Source organism: Protomyctophum parallelum (assembly GCF_964188405.1).
Source record: "Protomyctophum parallelum genome assembly, chromosome: 22".
NCBI classification, from domain to species: domain Eukaryota; kingdom Metazoa; phylum Chordata; class Actinopteri; order Myctophiformes; family Myctophidae; genus Protomyctophum; species Protomyctophum parallelum.
In genome coordinates, this window is record NC_139714.1 from 24,039,068 (window position 1) to 24,056,266 (window position 17,199).

At 43.0% G+C, this 17,199-nt stretch overlaps 1 protein-coding gene across 2 annotated transcripts in view; it reads right to left on the bottom strand.

Moving 5' to 3' along the window:
• syt1a (synaptotagmin Ia) overlaps nucleotides 1–17,199 on the bottom strand; it is a 249,281-nt gene that overhangs the window by 130,284 nt on the left and 101,798 nt on the right. The window lies entirely within an intron of this gene.

Here is a 17,199-nt window from a genome sequence, read left to right on the forward strand (position 1 = left end):
ACCTGAAGGCTCTGGTATACAGTGTTGTTTTCGTCGACTAAAACTACTGTATGACGAGCAATGTTCGTCGACTATACCTTTTTTCACTGACGAAAACTAAATGGAAACTAAATGAAAATAAGCTATGGTGACTAAAACTATATGACTAAATATACTGTCGATTTTGTTGCATGCTGAAAATAGCAGATCTACAAAGCTCACAGCGTGACGCGTTGAGAGCTTGTAGATCAGCTATTTTCAGCAAGTGTCAAATCAGCCATTATGACGGCATCAAGGCCCGCCAAAATACATTTTAGCCGACTACATTAACTGTAGATTTAGTCGACAAAAATCTTATGACATTTAGTCGACTAAAACTAGACTAACACACTAAAACATTCCAGGTGACTAAAATGTGACTAAAACTAAATGTTTCAAGAGACTGACTAAAAATAAAATAGACATTTGCTGCCAAAAACAACACTGTTCTGTAGGTTGTCATCAGCCTTTCTGTCCCCAGCCCATTGAGACCAATGTTACTTCATGTCAAAAAATAAAACAGATTTATGATTTTGTGGAATCTGTGCGTATCGGGACATAACCCGGACGGCACTGAGTCGGCAGACGCGGACATCGCAATGTTCGCTACGGCAAATCGATCGCCTTAGCTCACTCGGTGCTACGTACTGTATACCTCTCGTGGCTCAAGTCCGATTCTGTACCACCACGCCTCCGAGCTGATCCGAACCCAGGACGTTGGGGCTGAAAGTCTAACGATTAGCGAGGCATGCTGCAGAGGCTGCTGCTGGTTTTGTGCTGTATTTCAATGGGACTCCACCTCGTGAGAGCACATGCACACACATTCCATAGACCTTTGGTCGCAAAAACTATAAATAAATAATATATATATACCTAAAGACTAATAAAGGGGCTTATTTACTATACAACATGTTATATTTAGAGCTGCAAGGCAGCAGAGTCAGTATGCAAACACACTAGTACTACACACAAGCAAGCGCGCGCACATCTCACACGCACACACGCACGCACACACACACACACACCCCCCCTGCAAAGCCTGACAGACACACAGCCATGGTACTGTAAACAGGGAGCTGTGTGTGTTAATGATTACCAACTAACACCCTGGCTGGTCACTGCACAGCTTGCTGCTTTGTACACACTGCTTGTTCACTGTGTGTGTGTGTGTGTGTGTGTGTGTGTGTGTGTGTGTGTGTGTTGCATAGACATGGGGAGATTGATAAATGGACAAGGAGGCGTGGGCCGCGTGGCCAGTGGTGTAAAGTAAATAAGTATAGGCTACAATTACAATTACTTAAGTATTGTACTTATGTACAGTTTTGAGGTATTTGTACTTTACTTGAGTATTTCCAGTAAAAAAAAACTTTTACATTTCAGAGGCAAATATTACTTTGATTATTATTACAAAACATACATTTAACACTTATACTGTACACAATACTGTACAGCCCTATATACATTTCAGTCATTTGAAAATAGCCAATCTACAAGCTCACAAGGTGTCGTGATGTGGGCTTGTAGAGTTGCTATTTTCAAAAGATTGTTATACATTTGAACACTTGGAATGGGTATTCTGCACAATGAGAACTTTCTACTTTTGGTACTTCCAAGTACATTTTGACGCCAATACTTTTGTACATTTAGATTTCCCGACTTTTACTTGTACCTACCGGTAGTAGTTCTGCATTGCAGTATTGATAGTTTTTACTCAAGTAAAGAGCGTGACTGCATGGTGAGATGGATGAAAAAAACGGGCGAGGAGACTACGTGGCCACGCATGCACGCGCACACACACACACACACACACACACACACACACACACCACACACACCACACACACCACACACACCACACACACCACACACACCACACACACCACACACACCACACACACACACACACACACACACACACACACACACACACACACACACACACACACACACACACACCTAATGAGAGGGAGAAGATGTGCATCCATGCTGAGCGGTGAGCAGGTCATCTTTAGAGATTATCCCATTTAGACCATATTCTACAAAATGTCCTCTAAATCATGACTGAAAAATGATCTGAAAAGCCTACGTTTCTAAATCAGTGGTGCAGGTTCTCAAACTATAATGTTATACATCTGCTGTTTTTTCAACAGCTAAAGTTATAAAATAATGGTTAAAAGTGGTTAAAAGCTAAGGTGACACGGACGCATTCCAGGTCTTAATGGGTGGTTTATCCACAACAAAGTCAGCTAACCATACATGTCGGCGACGCCACAGCATGGCAATTCGCTATCACAGCATGTGGCCTGCAGATCCTGAACATGCCCAGCTCATCTTCAGCGCAAGCACACAATGCCCGCCTTCACACATAGCAAAATATCCAGTGTTGGCTTTTAAGCCAACGCTCACAAACTATTACATGTCCATATCGAGCGCAGTCTACTACACACACGGTGAATGAGTAACGGCATTCACATTTCTTCGATAATGTTCTCCCTTAAACCCGAACACATCAACAGAAAACACTCACATAGAATATGGGATAGACCAAAGAATTGTTATAGACAGCTGTTCATGGCCTCTGCGTGGTTTAACAGCGGGCAACAGCCTGGCATATTTTTCGTAAGCGTGCGTTGCATTATTTGTCTATGGGGATAGCAGGTGAAGAGGTGATAGTCGAAAAGTGGGCGGAGGAACATTGTTCAAAAACAATATCGTCCGGCGATAGCCAATCAAATTCATGTGTTGCTTTGTTTACCCTCCACACGTCGCGGAACCATACCACAGCCCATGAGTGGCCGCTGTTCGCTCGCTGTTAAAATGTAGGGTTAGGCTAGATTTAAATCTAGCCTAACCCTAGATTTTAATCTAGCCTAACCCTAGGCTTGTCATGGTCACGTCCTGAGCCCCTCCGTTTGTCCATGAGTTTCCTCTGTCTCTCCCAAGTCCTGCTCCTCTGACTCTGATTGCCCTGAGTGCCATCACCTGTGGAGACCAGCTGAGCCAGGTTGGGTGATGAGCTCCAGTGACTATTTAAGCTCTGCCTTGTGTTTGTTCAGTGCTGGATCTTAAGTTAGTGTCAGGTTTTATGTTCAGTGTATGTACTTCTGTTATCCTATGTCATTTGACTCATTTCCCAAGTAAAGTCAAGTTTATGTGATCTTCTTGTCCTGCCTTTGTTTGAGTTTCCTGCACTTGGGTCCTAACACCTACAAACCGTGACAAGGCTAGATTTAAATCTAAGGACCTGGCAAAATTAGCTTTGATCGATTCAATACTTCATTAACGTGTTTGCTAACAGTACACCTAGTACAGTCAATAACACAATACAATTCAATGTAAAAGCTCACAACAGCTTTGTGAATATCTACTATTATGTCTGAAGGAACAAGGAAGCCGGACAAAAATACGTCTTACTGTCTCTTACGTAGCCTACCTGTACACAAGACATTAACAAAGAACCTTCAAAATCGAACCTTATATATTTCGACAGGAGGAAACAAACATTTCCTGGACAATTAACCTAGAGATATGTGGAATCAAACCACGGGAGAGCTGACATTGCCTTATCATCTATACAGAACCTATTAAATCCACACTTCTGCGACACGTTTCGGTATCGCTAATTGGCTGTTTGGGGCCTTTCTGACGCGGGTGGCTGTTTTGTTGTAATCTGCTGCTGCTGTCTCTTGGGTGGGACTGTACCCATAGCAACCATCGCCTGTGCCAGTTAATCAGTAACGTCATCCTGAATCAATCTTTCGCTGGATGCTCCTCCTTGAAGAGTACAGCAAGCACGCATAGGCGGATCTAGAGATAAAGGCTCCATGGGCCACCAGCATGCAAAGTCCTCATGCTCAACTATAAAAAAATACAATAAAATAATTTCCAAAATGCTACATCTTTAAGTAACGTAGAAGGGGGCAAAGTACTACAATGATACTCAAAATATGTACAATTACAGAAAAAATAAATAAATAATAAAATAAAAATATATATAATTTTAATATAAAAAACGATTTTTGCATCTGCCACTTGAGATGACCTGAGATGACTTGATTGATTGACATCAAAAAGGGCCTGTCAGCTCAAACACACAATGCAATACTTATTGTTGCGTACAATCATCAGTAGCAAAGTCAAATACCAAAAATAAAAACCAATGGGATGATAGTTTTATTAAGTAAAAAAAGTGTGGGCAGCCCTGGTATAGATGATTATATATATATATTCATTCCGTGGGTAAATCCCTGGCTGTAGGCTATCACATATTGGTAGCATATTACCTATATTAGCCCAATATTGGCGTTACGCATTTCAGTTGAATGATGTTGTGTGCACACGTGCGCATGCGGAGAAAGACAGTTATTTAATGAAACTCAAGATTATAACGTCCTGTCTCGAAATGGCGAATTTGAACGGTGTAATTGTAATAGTTTGGAACAAACCAAGTTCTGTGGAAGAACAATGTTGACGTAACTAAGAGATTCGCTGAGTAAGCGATATTTTATATACAGTGATTTAGAAGGAATAAGCAAAATCGTGAGGCGAATATTCCTCTCCTTCCTTGTTTTATTCTCCTGCGGACAGGACTGTCAGGGAGACTATCAGAGCAGCACAGGGGAGTGGCTTAAAAGACGGGGTAGTATTTGCCAGGTTGGCGAATTGTAAGCGAGTCGTAGTGTGTGTTAAATGGCATTTGAATGGCATTTGTGGGCTTGTGAAGACAATTTGTGCTCACTTGCATAGACCTGGCGAATTTAGCGTGGTGAAAGGGCAACAGTTTTCCGGGGGTGTGGGTGCTTCGGGCGATAATGTTTGTAGTAAACAAATGCATTGGCGGCGTGAGTGTGGACGGGAGGCATTTTTGGTGGCAGTGCCAGTGCCAGTGTTTGGCGGGTGGTGTCGAGTTTTGGCGTTCGGCGCGATAGGAGGAGATAGCGTTGCAACACTGCGAAGGTAAGTGTGTGACGTCACTGCCGTGTGAGTGTGTGTGGGTGTAGTGTGTAAGATGGTGTTGTGGGTGTTGCAATAGCGACGTAGCTAGGTACAACTTCTCCAATATAGAATAGATATGTGAGCCTACACAGAGGCTGTCCAAACATGTGCAAATGTTGGAGTGTACATATGAGGTGATCCTTTTGAAACTTTTGAAACTTTGAATTTTCAAAGCCAATTGAGTATGCATAGGTATCACCCCTCAGTGATAAATGAGGGCACTACACACCGTAGCCAGGTATTTGGCTTTTGACCAAATTGAATTTGGTGGAAATGTAGGAAGGGAGATCACACATAGAATGGCTACAATAAAACCTCTAGCTGGACCAATACCATACCTCGCACGCAGTTAGCTCCAATTTCATTCTGATGAAAATTAAAGGAAGGAAGATCTCCGCAGCGAGGATGGAAAGAGAATCAACATGGCAAGGGAGGAGATGAAAAGGGCAAAATGGCATTTCGAAGAAAGAGGTGTTGAGATAGAAAGAGGGCGGCGGACAAAAGGGACAATTTCCTAAATGTCAAGAACATTTGAATTGTCACCTTTGAACACTATAAACTGCCAGTCTCATTCGGTCCTGAGAGAGAGAGAGAGAGAGAGAGAGAGAGAGAGAGAGAGAGAGAGAGAGAGAGAGAGAGGACAACAGAATGTCATGACCGTAAAGAGAGGGAAGTATCTTGTCTAACTTATCTTTGACGTTTAACTCATGCTGAAAAACGTTGCCCTCCTTCATCCTTCCTCCAAGGTTGACACCAGAAACACGCATTATAGTAATATCACCATTCTAGACCCTATAAAATGTACTGAATTCTCAGTACATTTAATAAGGATAATAATGACGATGGAATAATGATAAAAACTCTAAAAAGTTCATGTTGTGACCTACAGTATATACCTACAGTATATAGATACTAGCTATGTACACAGAGTTCCTTCCCTCTGAAAGACAAGAAATGCCGACTTCCTAGTAGCTTAATTTGTCTGTCTGTCTGTCTGTCTGTCTGTCTGTCTGTCTGTCTGTCTGTCTCTCTCTCTCTCTCACGCTGCCATCCTCTCTTGTGTTCCAGCGGGAAAGAGGCTGTCAGCTCTCAGTTACATTTCTATGGTGGATAAGAGAGGGCCATTCCTTCCTTCCTCCCAACATGGAGCAGCCTCTTCAGAGAAGCAGACCGGTTCCTTTCAGCAGATGCAGGTGCTCTTTTCAGCACAACTACTTATAGGTACTGACGCCCATGCAGATACTGTATGAGCATGCACGTGTGTGTACACGCACACGCACACGCACCGATACACGTATCACAGTATGCATACATTCACAGCACCTGCTATAGTCAGCGATGCGTGCCAACAGCAAAAACAGCAGAGGAATAAGGGAGGTATAAATGTGAGGGGGAAATCACGTCACGTTGTCGAAGAAGCAGATGTTGAATCGACTAAAACTATGACGATAAATGTTCGTCGACTACCTTTTTTCACTGATGGAAATAAAAACTCAGATAGGCTATCCTCAGCGATATCTGGCCGTACAACCCAGATATCGTTGCATTGTCAGTTTAGGCATCCCGGTTAAGTTCTATATGGGATACCACCACGGCGGGTTCTAGCGAGACAACCAGCACTAGTTTGAGCTATTTCATATGGTCCGACTAAAACTATATTACTAGATATACTGACAATTCCGTCAAACAAATAAAAACTAGACTAAAATGTTAGGGAGGGACTATAGTGGAGAAGAGATCATTTTATGTTTGATCCGTGACGTCGCTATACGCGCAGTACGCGCTGTGTGTAGGGCAACTTGCCGAGGGGGGCAACAAAATGTGCCAAAAAGTGCCAAGCCGACCCGCGTAATGACGAGCGGCTGTGTGTGCGCGTCCTCACAAACAGTGAGGAATAGCAGTGCTCGTCGGGAGGGAGCAACACAAATATCCTACGAGTAGGGTATGGCAGCTACGGCCCTGTGTTTGATTGAGCTCGGGTATATTGCTCTCTGAAAATAGCAGATCCACAAGCTCACATTGACATTATAGATAAGCTATTTTCAGCGTGAAAAAATCTGCTTTTGTTTTTGTCAGGATCAAAACTGTGCTGAATAATACCGCCATGTAGCTTTCATTCGAATGTGAGGCTGTGACGGCAGCTTTCCAGATATCGCCAAGAGCCTGATCGACTCTGCTCGACCATCCTCGTGTCTCTCTCTCTCTCTCTCTAATAACGCTGTGCAGTCACAACACACTCAGCAGGTGCCGTTCTTCGGAGGTCACATCCTATTCATAACCAGCGGTGTTAATTAAGATATTCTCATGGAGTGATGAGAGGCAGCCTTTGACCTGAGAATCCCCATGACTCACGTGGGGGGGGTGTTGGTGTGGGTGGGGTGGGACGTGCCGGGAATGCACCGAGAGTGGCTGATACCGCCATGCTGTCATCCAACAGAAACACATGCTAATGATGATCTCCGACACAGCGGCGGGGTTGTTTTAGTACACGGTATGTGTGTGGGTGCATTGTTGTGTTCATTATATGTTTTGTTTTTGTGTTGTGTGGGATATTTATGGGCCATTCATTTATGTTTCCATCCACAGCGTTTGTCTTTGTTAACTTGTTTGACAACTTGATCCAGGGTATATGCTGGTCTATAACCACGATTCTTACTTTTGATACGGCATAGTAGTCTGCATATCTTTGTTTCATGTAACTACAGTGATCGTATAGCATTCAAGTAGCCTTTGTTATGTCCTATGTTTTACGTGAAATCTACGTCATTATTTAATGAATGCCCTGAAATCCTGAATAAACGAAACTGTGATGCACACGCACGCACGCAGCGCATCTGAGCATCATCTTTGCAGGGTTAGGGTGGCGTGTTTTGGACGAGTCAGATGATCTGACAATGCGAGGACAGAGTGCATGCGGGTGCCCCGGGCAGTGTGCGGCTAGCGGGCTGCATTGGCACTGTGTGTGTGTGTGTGTGTGTGTGTGTGTGTGTGGGAGACTCCGAGGGGGGATTAGTGGGGGATTTAGGAAGCAGTAATTACCCCTAGAGCTGCCCGTGAAGGGCCTGGTAATTAAATTACCTTAGCATCCCTGTCACTGCCCAGCATCCACACACAGACTCCTCAAGGTCAACACAGATGAGTTAACCCCCTGAATTTGAAAAATAATATGTGGGATGTGTTTGTCGCCACTCTGTCACACGCCACTGGTTATACCTCGCACACACACTCCATATCGGCGGAACGCTTGCTCAGCGTGAAAAATGCACGTATATACCGCTTGAGCTCACAACTATCGCACGCATTAATGTCCATATGATATGCGTCGGCATCCAGTCACAGTAGATGACTTGTATTTCCTGTGATGCGATGCGAGTGTATGACTCATGGAGAGAGAGTCTGCTTGATGATGCAAGACCAACTGGAGAGGTTTGCACCAGAGACACTGATGGACCATTATATTTTCTACTGGTGCTATCTATACACGTATGTTCATAGACAACCGTATACTCCATTATATGAAAGCACCGACCGTTTGTTTACCTTTTAGCATTGCTCCGGTTAATATGGAGAGCTTCCATCCCCACCGGCTATGGGATTTTAAAACCAGCTCCGTTGAGCCTCCATTATAACAGGATTTTCAAAGCGCTGTATCTCTAAAGGTTCGAGAGCTGTCCATGGTGAGCCGCCGCGCACCCGACGATCCTAAATCATTTGTGAGTTTGTACCGCATCGCTGAGAAAATGTAACTGGTTGTAACGCTAGCTAAGGGTCTGAGCTAATGTGAGTGGTGATGTGTTCATAACAAAGGCCCCCACCTTCCTGAATAACCCGGAAAGGAAACAAGCACTGTAGAGGGATGGCGGACCTTAGAGTATATATATTAATAGAGACCCGGAGGAAACCCTGAGGCGAAATGGACATAGTGGCCGAATTTGGCATTGCAGCTCTAGCCAGCACTGGTCCGTTGAATTGCGCAACGTTCATGTTATTGGGCCCATGACACGTGAACGCACGCAAATGGCGCAATGATAGTCAACGGCCAGCGCGTTCATGTTATTGGGGCAATCCATCCCAGAATGCACTCTGCTCCTACCCGGAGCCTGGTCAACCTTTTGCCGCCCGAGCACCTAAGCTGTGGAACGCCCTACCCCTGACAATTAGAAAGGCAAACTCTTTGTCATCTTTTAAAACACTTTTAAAAACCCATTTATTCAGGAAAGCCTTCCCATAATTGTAATGTATGTTTACATTATATCTGTTTAAGTCACTTGACACCTGCAATGTTTTTAAATCTTTCTTAGTTTAATAATTGTTTATGACCTAATTTCTTGTTTAGCACTTTACTCCCTTAGGCCTCTCTTAAATCTGTTTTTATCTTATTCTTGTATTATTACGCTACTATGTGATGTTATTAACTGCTGTTCAGCAACAAAAGTGCTATATAAATAAAGATATTATTATTATTATTATAATGCAGGGTTCAGTGTCTTGCATGCCCAAGGACACTTTGACATGTACAATAGACAGGAGGAGCCGGGATTCGAACCGCCGACCCATGGATTCATTGGACGACCTGCTCTACCTCCTGAGCCACAGCCACTCACAAGTATATGGATGGGATGAAAAAATACTGTAGTCACAAACAACAAACAAGTAGGGGCTATAGGCCAGAGAGATATGACAGGGACATCTCTGATCTGACAAACATGAGTGACACAGACACATTATTATTATTATTATTATTATGGTTGGATTGCCCGGCTGGGAATACAGACGAGAACCATATACTGTATATGACGGTAAAATAGCATGATACCACTACAGTACATGGTAAAATCCTTTTGAGAGTTTGTACACTCACCAAGTTCATTTAAGAAAGATGGTTTTATTATGCATATGTTGTAGTAGATACTGTTTTTTTGATTGATTGATTGAAATATTTATTAACAGTTTGTAGAATTTACAGTACATTTTAAGCACAAACTCAATACAAAGACTGTCAACTGTGAGTGGACGACCCAATTAAGCATTACACTTGTTTACAACAGGGTCCACATTGTTCAATTCATCAAAAGACTCATCTCTCTACCATCTACTATCTTTCTGTAGTGTAGAGAGATAGTTCTGACATAACGGAAGGCGGGTAAGGGAGTCAAGGTCAAAGACAAAGAGAAAAGAGAGATAGTTGTGACATACGGAGGGCAGGTAAGGGAGTCAAGGTCAAAGACAAAGAGACAAGAGAGCGAGCGACAGCGAGAGAGACAGCTACAGGGGGTGAGAGAGATATAGTGTGTGTGTGTGTGTGTGTGTGTGTGTGTGTGGTGTGAGAGAGAGATGTGCGCGGGTGGAGCAGTTACAGCTCCCTCGCAGAGAGAGCTGTCACGAATCACGATCCAACACTGAGCAGCACTTGCTCACGTGCCCCCCCCCCACACACACGTACGCACGCACACACACACACACACACACACACACACACACACACACACACGCAAGCACGCACATACACAGACACACACCCTTGCATGTCGTACTGGCATCCAATGTCACAGCTACGGTGTTTTCTTGAGATCAAAGTGCATCAAACAGACAGTACAAAGCATCGGTACAAACTACACACACACAAACACAACAGCCTTCAAAGCCGGAGGCAAATTCATCTCATCGTCTTATATGGTCTTATACTGAAGTTGAGCCTGTGTAAATTATGTTATCAAATGTTTTGAGTCATTTAACAACTCAAATCAAATGAAACATCTATGACATTAACATTGAAAAGCACATGCAGTCCTGTTCTTTCAAATGTACTTAGCATTCAAATATGCTTCCTACAGCTTTCAAAGAATATTTTAAGGCCAACTCTCAAGTTCACCATTATAATACTAGACAATCCGACATACCTCCATCCTCCCCTCATAGCCAGTTCTCCATATGGTGCAATTATATAGCACTTTAATCCAAAACACTTTACATATAGATTGTGCATTACATTCACCCATTCACACACACATTCATACACCGATGGCAAAGGAAACCATGCAAAGCACCAATCCGCACTGAAATCAGGGTTTCTTGCTCAAGGACACTTCGACACTAACTCCATTAAAGACAGAGGTTATTATATGGAATGCACACATACATATTGACAACTCCTCGTCTTCACTCTGTAACTTAAAACAGATTTGAGGGCCAAGCCTGCATGATGAATCAAGCCTCTCCACTCGCTTTTAACATTTAATGTGGCTTTACTCTGCAAACACAAACACGCATACACATACCGCACACACACACACTCGTGCACCCACACATTCAACTGCAGACTTCGCAAATGTATTACCATGTTCTTAATTGCCTGCCATTCGGCTACAATTAGAGTGAATTAATGGAGTCTCTCTGTATGAATTGTGATCAGACACAGTGGCCTCGCTGGTCTGTGTTTCTTGGACTCATCAGGCTGAATGATGAAGGCTCCCTCATTGTTATCTAGAACCATTTATGCTTTCCGATTGGTTCCGCCTATCAGCCGACTGACAAATTAATGGTTTCCCGACTCCACTGGCAATGGAGGACTAGTAATAATAATAATACAGCAGCGGTTTGGTGAAAACCTGAAAACCATTGCTGCTATAGCTAGCCAGGCAAGCAGAGAAAAACCACACCAACGTGTCAACTGAGCGGTGCAGTGTGTGTGTTGCCTAGACAGACAGACAGACAGACAGCATGTCTGCGTTACATCACGCTGTAGGACCTCATCTATGGAGGTTATTTGAATTATGGATGTGTGCCGTATTCTAATGTTCATGAACGCACCCCTGTTGAACTCCGCATGCGCCGCCGTGAGCAACAGACAGACATACAACAGCGTGGCGCCGCTGCTTGTTAGGCAGGCCGCGCTGTGTCTAAAGTGACTAAGTACATTTACTCAGGTATAATGTACCCGAGTACTTTTTTTTTTTGTATTTCCCAATTTCCCAAACTTTTACTTCTACTCCACTACATCTCGGATCCAAATATTGTATTTTGACTCCACTACAATTATTTGAAAACTTTATTTGCTATAGTTACTTTGTAGATTTTGATTATTATTATTATTATTATTATACATTTCAGCCATTTGAAAATAGCCGATCTACAAGCTCACAATGCGCCACGTCGTGATGCTTGTAGATTGGCTGTTTTGAAAAGATTTTGAAAACTTGAAATGGGACAATGATTATTCTGCATAATGAGTACTCTTACGTTGGTACTTTAAGCACATTTCGAGGCCAATACTTTTGTACTTTTATAGTACAGATTGAATTCCGGACTTTCACTTGGAAACAGAGTATTTCTACTGCCGAATTGATACATTTATTTAAGTTAAAAAAAGAAAAGAAAAAGAGTACTTTTTCCAGCATCACCGTCGAGCACCTGCTAGGTTGGAGCTATAGGAGGGGGAGGGGTGGTGGAGGAGGGGGGGGGGGGGGTCTAGGCAGGCAGTTGGCCAGATGTTTCATGTGACCACGAGTGATGATTGATGCCTCACTGTAAGGAGGAGGAGGAGAAAAAACACCCTGGGGATTCCTATACTCCATCCCTGCTCCATCCTTTTTAGCTGTTTTTTTTTTTCTTCTTCTTTTTCATTGCATTGTCTGCATGGTTACTGGAGGCAAACTAATCCGGATTGAGGAGGGGGGGGGTGTGATGGTGGCGGCTGTGGGGTGTCAGGCAGCAGCCGTCCAGAACACACATGGTTCTCAAACATAATTTTATGCATGGGACCCTTTATTTTGGTATTTCCTAGTATATTTCAACTACGAAATCTAAAAATATATAACATTCACAAAACATGAAATACAAAACAAATTCGATTTTTTTTTCCCAAAGTGTGTGTACGGGTGTGCGTGTGTGCGTCAATTCAACAAAGGTGTAGACAATCAGAAATCAGTGATCGACGTTCGCGCTACTCTATGCCGAATTGAAGTGGACTCGGTCCCAGACTTTTTTTTTTCTCCCTGGAAGTAAAAACGTCTGGGTTTCCGAGGCTACAGGCTCACAAACGCGGCGCGAATTAACCAAGCCGCTTTTGTGAGCTTGTTGCAGATCTGCGATTTTCACTCGTTCCCCCCGTTTTGTTTTGCCTGTGACCCACTAGAGAAATGTGCATGGGAACCTATACTGGTCTAGAACAGTGTTGTTTTCGTCGACTAATACTTTGACAATTCTTTTCGTCGACTACCTTTTTTCACTGACGGAAACTAAGCTATGATGACTAAAACTAAGACTAAATATATTGACAATTCCGTCAACAAATAAAAACTAGACTAAAATGTTAGGAAGTCACTAGTGGACAAGAGATCCAGTATAAGTGATTTTACACTTGGTTGCATGCTGAAAGTGTAAAATCATTCATTATGACGGCATCAAGGCCCACCAAAATACATTTTAGTCGACTATATCAACTGTAGATTTAGTCGACTAAAATCTTATGATATTTAGTCGACTAAAACTAGACCAACACCAAAACATTCCAGGTCACTAGAATGTGACTAAAAATTAAATTAAAACTATTCAAGAGACTATAGGACTAAAACGGTACTCGCTGCCAGAAACAAGCCTGGTCTATAAAGCAGCCTGTCGATGGAACCTACTGGTCTGAAAGCAAAGCCTGTCGATGGCCAGACACGTATCACATGACAGCGCCATTACTTTCCCCACTACACAGCCCCGTGGAACATGCAGAGGACATGAACAGCTGGTGGCAGATATCCTCTGTAGCTACCTGACGGGCGCGATCGCTATCGACTTGGCAGAATTAAGCCGCTTCACGGAGCAATAATTACGACAAGAGATCTTTATCTCCACTGTTGGGAAGGAGAGGAGACGAGCAGAGCAACAGAGGGAGAGGAGAGAGGCCGCCGGGGCTCGCTTGGCTTTCCAGAGCAGTGTTGATTTTGATAGCAAATTTAGATTTTAGTTTTATATATCACATATATGTCATATAGTCTCTGGAATAGTTAAAATTTAGTTTTAGTCACATTTTAGTCACGTGGGATGTTTTAGTGTTTTAGTCATGTCTTAGTCGACTAAATATCATAACATTTTTTATGTATTTTGGTGGGCTTTGATGCTGTCGTAATGACTGATTTTACACTCACTTGATGAAAATAGCAGATCTACAAGCTCACAATGCGTCGCTCTGCGAAAATGACATATACAGTGCTGGATCTCTTGTCCACTAGTCCTTTCCTAATATTTAGTCTAGTTTTTATTTGTTGATGAAAAATTGTCAATGTATTTAGTCTTAGTTTTAGTCATCATACCTTTTCACTTAGCTTCCATTTAGTTTGCGTCAGTGAAAAAAGGTAGTCGAGAACAAAAGTGTCAGAACACTGAGTTTTTAGCGATGATTTGATTGGCTTGAAGGCTTAAAAAGTGACGACAGTAAAGTGAGGACGCCAAAAATGATTGGAGGGATTGTGATGATGTATGATGATACAATAAAATAAAAATTATGGTCGGCTTGAATTTAAAATGGCACACTATAGGGATATTCAGAACACAGTATTTCCAAAGAGGCAGTTCATTAATGTTGATTAGATTGAGGCTTGCTGTGTTCATTGTGATAATTTGCAATCTTAGCTTCTGAAACTACACCATACACACGCGCTATGCTGTCAAACCCTATTCAGTCAGTGCACACGTTGGCGTTAAGGTGCCTGTATCCAAACCGCCAGCATTGGTTCAGGCGGGGTTCAGTGGCTATTTACAGAGGCATTGTGAGTGATTCTGGCCTCGTTAAATCCCCATTTTGTTTTAGCGAGTGCGAAGTCTCGGCCTCTCCTCTCCTCTAGGACGGTGGAGGATCGACAGAGCCCCGCGGTGCTCTGACTGTGGACCCCGAAGAGCAGGCCAATTTTTCATCCTTATTACCCGTGACATATCCAAAGTGGCGGTGCCCCGTCCCCCCACGCCGAGACGGAGGAAGGAGGAGAGGAAGGAGAAAAAAACAGAGAGGAACGGGAGGCCGTGTACCTCCACTGCCTCGTCCCGTAACCCCTGAACAAGCCCAATCTAAAACAATGCAATTCACCGCCGATTAGGGCAGACAAGGTTAACGCAAAGCAGTCCCGGCCAGGGTTCCTGGACTCCCCGTGTGACTCACTCCGGCTTTTGGCCCCGGTGGAGGTTTTTAGTTTAGCGCGCATGCACACACACACACACACACACACACACACACACACACACACACACACACACACACAGCAGGAGCATGAAGACTGCATTATAGTCCAGCTAAACGAAGCCGTGCTAAATAAAGGCCTCCTCCCTCTCACATCGTTCTAACCTTTTACAGGCATCGTCTCCTAATGATAATGGAAAAGACGGAGACACAATGAAGAGATCTGTAGCCATTTTAGTTCAATGGCTTAATTGACAGGGGAATGTTTCCTCCACCGCCACCCCAAACAATGACTAAAGTTTTTCTTTTGTTTTTGGAGGAGGGGGGGGGGGTAAAGAACCATCCACTTATGTAAATTGTTCTTAGGTTGCTGATGGTTCTTTCAGGAACTATTGAGGAGAACCATTAACCCATTTAGACCTGAGGCCGAGGGAGGGTCAGGAAGTGAATTATCGTTATGTAACGGGTGCTTAGATTGTTATTTAATTCACCCAAAATATAGGCCTACATTTTGTACCCGAGGATCATATCGAGAAATGGGCCGCAAATATAGCTTGTTTTGAGCCAAAAAGAAGAATCCAAGATATTACGATTCTTTCATTGCAGCGCTACAGGAGTGCTATGAGCACGTACAGGACACAGTTGTAATTGACCGTAATCAATTTAAATTAAAAAAGGCGTCAAAAGGCGAACTCGGCGCAGATGGCGTTTGGACCATGGGAGGAGATATCGGCGCTGAGTGAGTTAACACATTAAAATAGATCTACTGTAGCTATGTGCTGATACTCTTTTTTGTACTAGCATGTATTAGCATGCAGTAACAACAAGTAGTCTCCGACCTCAGTGCTCAGTTTCCCAGAGGACATGATTCATATTCATGCATCTTTTCCCTGATATCTGGTCTTGTACAATGCCAGATTTATAGAATGCATCGCTTCCACTGTAAGATATGGGTTGGTACGATCAATGTTTCATTCCAATAACGGACACACACGCACGTGTTGTGAATAACTGCGCCTGTCAGTGGACAATTTACTCAACTGTTCCTAGATATACATCCGAGTCTTTGAGCGCAGGACAACTGCATAAGACTACATTTACTGTGACTTACTGAAACATAATTATATTCAGAGCACTTTTTCTTTCTTTCTTAGATCCATCTTACAAAATAAGTTACCCCCGATGCTGGTGTAACTATAAGAAATTTGCTTATCTACAATTTCAGATAAATAGATCATGGCAAGTCGTATTTACGCGTGTTAATGCAAATCAAACAAGATTCCTATCCCTGGTGTGTGTATCAATTGGGAGAAATGTTTTCTCTTTTGTTTGTGTAGTCGTTTAATTTTTTTCTGAAACGACCACACAAAAAAGTTAAAATTACTTTCCTTTTTGTTGTAGAAGGGACGTCACAGAAACCCCCCAAAATAAGACCCCAGATCCAGCACAGAGTAAGTTCATTACAGCTTACTTCTAATTGTTTCTCCCCGAGACCTCCCCTTCATTCATTCGCAAACCGGGAATTCCTTCATACTCCCTCAGTCAGTCTTTTTCTCGTTTGCTTCAAGCTAACTCACACGTTCACAATCAAGACGGTCCTTTTAAAGCATAGTCACCATTCACTGTGTTCACTCTACATGCCAAGCTGACACAGGACAGTATAGTCGTACACATGTGATGTCAGCGTTCAAATTCCCTCCACCTCCCTAGGGGTGCTCTAGGCTAGGGGTTTGTGATCTGAGATTGTGTGTATGTCTTGGTGCACAGGTGAGGTAATTAAGCAATATTATATTGTAATATTGCAATTATACAAGAGTTACCCTTAAAACTAAGAAAATCGCTGAAAAAACATTTTTTTAATGACAGATGTAGTCACTACGACCACAAATGTCCCAAGAAATTAGCTAGCCTAGCCACCGAGTTTGCTGCGCTCTGAGAGCTGAATTCTTTGTTTTGATTAGGTGTGGAGTGGTGCTCGTTTGAACCACGGCTAGAAGGCTGTTTCAACCAATCAGATTGCTTCC